The sequence below is a fragment of the Triticum urartu genome, chromosome 2 (assembly GCF_003073215.2).
Source record: "Triticum urartu cultivar G1812 chromosome 2, Tu2.1, whole genome shotgun sequence".
In the NCBI taxonomy this organism is placed as follows: Eukaryota; Viridiplantae; Streptophyta; class Magnoliopsida; order Poales; family Poaceae; genus Triticum; species Triticum urartu.
Window position 1 is genome coordinate 354478698 of NC_053023.1, and position 4218 is coordinate 354482915.

Here is a 4218-nt window from a genome sequence, read left to right on the forward strand (position 1 = left end):
TACCAAATCAAGTGTGATTTTCCCAGCGCAATGTACCTCCCGACTAGGGATGATTCCTCGGAAGGTAGTACTGCTTTGCTCAATATGGTTGCTGTCTATTTCCATTTTTTGGAGAGTTTCCTCGTAAATGAGGTTTAATCCGCTGCCGCCGTCCATGAGCACCTTAGTGAGCCGAAAGCCATCCACAATTGGACTGAGGACCAAAGCGGCTGGTGCTCGGGCTATTCGGAACTTAGGTTCATCACTGGCATTGAAGGTGATAGCCGTGTCACTCCATGGATTTATTGCTGCCACATGGCAGACTTCGGCAAGGCTGCGGAGTGCTCACTTACTCCTATTATTTGAGGCGAAGGTCTCAAAGACTGTTAATACTGTATTGTTATCCATGGGAAGGTGCTCTGAAGTATTTTGGGTGAGAAGATCCTCACTGCTTTTGGCCACCTGCCGGAGAACCCAACATGCTGTAAGGCTATGTGTTTATATGGTATCCGATGTACTATGGATTTTGCAGGGCCCGTTAAGCCATCCCTCCAATACGGTTCCACGCCCTGTAGTGGGCTTTTGCTTCTTTGTAATTGAGTTGGGCAACTTATGAGAGTGCACCCTTTTAGTTCGGACTGGGGGTTTTGTCAGAGCCAAATTATCCCAAAATTGCGTTTGGGATTTCCAGGCACTTTCCATCGCACAGTATTTCCATACTATGGCTGCCAAGTCACTGAAGTGTGCTACATCACGGCGACTTATGGCGTTGAGGACTCCCTTGTCCGTGCAATTGTTGCAAAAGAACAAAATTGCCTCTTCCTCGCGACAGTCCTTGACATTGTTCATTACAAGGAGGAATCTGGCCCAATAGTGATGTACTGTCTCTTGGGGCACTTGCCTAATGTGGGAAAGATCGTTTGTATCTTGGTGGGTGGGTGGATTTAAGTCCAGACCTTGACCCAATCTGTGATCCCGGGGCAGGGGAGTTTCCGATCTTGGAAGTTCGGGCTCCGGGATGTTGCCCTGTGGGTTCGGTATGCAGCCTAATTCTGGATTCAGGGTTAGGGCGGAGTCCTCCCGTGAGCGAGTATCCGGCTCAGGGAGCTCGGCAATCCAGACATAGTTCGTCCTTAGGATAGAGGGAGAATAAACGCATTGCTCCTCCACCACCGCTATCTGATGGGTGACCGGCGGATAGTTAATCTCCCTTTGTTCGGGTTTGAGCCCGATCCGATCGTACTCCATAGTGACTCCTAGAGCGGCGATGCGATCCAAGAGCTCGTTCAAAGAGGAGAGCTCCATTGGATCCATCTGCTCTGCAAATTTCGAGCCGATGTGGAGGCTATTTTCGATGACCCGAGAAGTCATCGTCGGCGCCGTGGCCGAGCGGGCGGTGATGACGAAGCCACCTAGTCGGAGAGTTTGGCCTACAGCCAGGATTCCCCCAGAGGTGATGTTGTTCTTGATAACGAGGCGAGCCATCCTCCTTATGATGACGACACAGTGGAACTCTCAATGAAAGCACCAATGTCGGTGTCAAAACCGGTGGATCTCGGGTAGGGGGTCCCGAACTATGCGTCTAAGGAGGATGGTAACAGGAGGCAGGGGACACGATGTTTACCCAGGTTCGGGCTCTCTTGATGGAGGTAATACCCTACGTCCTGCTTGATTGTTCTTGATGATATGAGTAGTACAAGAGTTGATCTACCACGAGATCAAAGAGGCTAAACCCTAGAAGCTAGCCTATGGTATGATTGTATGTTGTCCTACGGACTAAAACCCTCCGGTTTATATAGACATCGGAGGGGCTAGGGTTACACAAGGTCGGTTACAAAGGAGGAGATATACATATCCGTATTGCCTAGCTTGCCTTCCACGCCAACTAGAGTCCTATCCGGAGATGAGACGAAGTCTTCAATCTTGTATCTTCATAGTCCAACAGACCGGCCAAAGGATATAGTCCGGCTGCCCGGAGACCCCCTAATCCAGGACTCCCCCAACTATCTTTATTCATAAACACATAGGAAATATCATCATACATGATTACCTCTAGGGCATATCTCCAACACATAGTACACTTGTCCGGTAGGGATTGCCTCAGGGAGGCAGTTGCTACGCGCGTATAAGGGTGTGAGTTATCCAACCTTCTAAACCTATCTATGGTTGCCACGGGCCTCCTTTTATAGATCAAGGGGTTAGCACAGTGGCAAAGTAGTCATTATGCACTGATAAGATAGCAAACAGTGCTATCATACCTAACTCTACGGTCTGACAGGGCTCATTAAATGCACCGCTCAACGTCATATCCTTGGTTACCCGGCAAGGCTTCCCGGGCCATTCTGCCAGCTCCCCGCCTGCTCGTTCGACACGTCGCATGACGGGTGTCATCTGTGGGTTTTCCCTATAGAGGGGGATACCATGTGGCAAATGGCTGACACTTAGTCACTTTGCGGCTTGACACCGCATTGATCGACAACATGGGTCGTGGTGGACTGGTTGGTGAGGTGGTCTCGTCTCTGTGAGTCCCAGCAAGCCCTGCCAGGACGCCTTGGTTGCCTCCTTCTGGGCGTGGCCTCGCCCTTTGTCGGGCTCGCCGGCCCGGCAAAGGAGACCTTTCTCTTGATGGTATCCTGCTTCTCTGGCTCGATCCTGGTCTTCTTGATTCTGCATGTTGGTTCTTTGGAGACCTTGGTTTCTTGTACTCCGTCTTGGCCTTGACTTGTTTGTGCACGAGTCAGGGGAAAATGCATACCCCTGTATATTTTCCCTGACATGAGCCCCCGGGCCTGAGCCACACGTGTCGCGTGGCACGTTGGGTTAGGCCCCAAAAAGTGCACGGACACGTGGCAGGAGAGGGTTGCGCACGCCGGTTTACCTCGACGACCAGTCAATCCAACGTCCACTTTACGTAATTATTGCGCGTCATGGGACTGTTGCAGTTAAGGTAAAATGGTATCTTCCTAAAGCATCGTGCCCTTGCCCCGCATCCCCCCTTTAGACCAAGGAAAAGCGGAGCGACATGTTTTACCTGTCTCTTGCCCCGCTCCCCCATCTTCTTCCTCCGCAAGCCAAACAACAGTTTCTCCTCTCGCCCTTCTGTCTGCCGCTGCCCCTCCCACCGAATCCCTTCCCCTTCGCCATTGCCATCGTAGGAATGGGGAAGAAACCCGCAGATAAGGGGAAGCAGATGGCCGCGACAAAGGAAGCCGCCGCTGAGGGAAGCAAGAGGGCGACGGAGCTGAACAAGAAGCCGAGAGAAGAAGTTGTCTTCATCTCGTCAACCTTGAGCGGCTCAGTCCTCCAGGTGAGGTATGGGTATCTGTGGGGGAAGCCCGCCCCGAATGGGCACGAGGCACCAAAAGTCTTCGCGGAGGGGAAGGAAGGTCCGCCGAACTCTTATCGATTCTTCTGCGCTTACTTCATTTGTGGCCTCTGTTCCCCCTTCTCCGAATTCTTTGAGGCAATCATGAACATCTATGGATTCCACCTCCTCGACTTCATGCCAAAGGCAATGGCGACCATGGCTATTGTCGCGCATTTTCCTGAGAATTTTGTTGGAGTTATGCCCAATGTTGATTTGTTCCAGCATTATTTCATGCCGTGGGTGGAGAACAAGGGTCACCGCTTTGGAAACATCAGCTGCATGCCGCGGGTGGCGACGAAGATCTGGGAGTACATCCCTGGGAACCAGCATGAGAGGTGGGACGAGTGGAGAGGGGATTGGTGTTGGATTCAAGATGAAGAATGTAAGTGCATCTAGTTCCCCTTAGTGATTTTGGTGTATTGAAGACATATAGGTTAAGGGACTAATAAGTTTGTGAGTATAGACAGGTCTATATGTCTATGAGGAGTTTAATATTTACAGAGAAAGTCGACCCCTAAAAATGAAGTTCTTCGACTGAAGACTTTGGACTTCTGAAGACTTTCTGAAGACTTTGAAAGTGAAGAAATTGGTGTGACCATGAAGACTTGGTACTCATTCAAGGAACATGAAGCGTGAAGACTTTTGTTTTCGTACTTTCATTTTCTGTTTCTTGAGTCATAGGAAACACTGTACTATTAAAGGGGTTTGAGGAAATACTAAGGAAAAGTTTCCAAGTGATGCTCATCTCAAAATCCCACACCTACCAATCCCTTCGAGTGAAGCCATTGGAAATCTCATGCAGTTCAGTCAATTTCTTCAGTGACAGAGAGGAAACTCTTCTGGTCTCTGAGGAATTTGTTCTGACTGAGGAG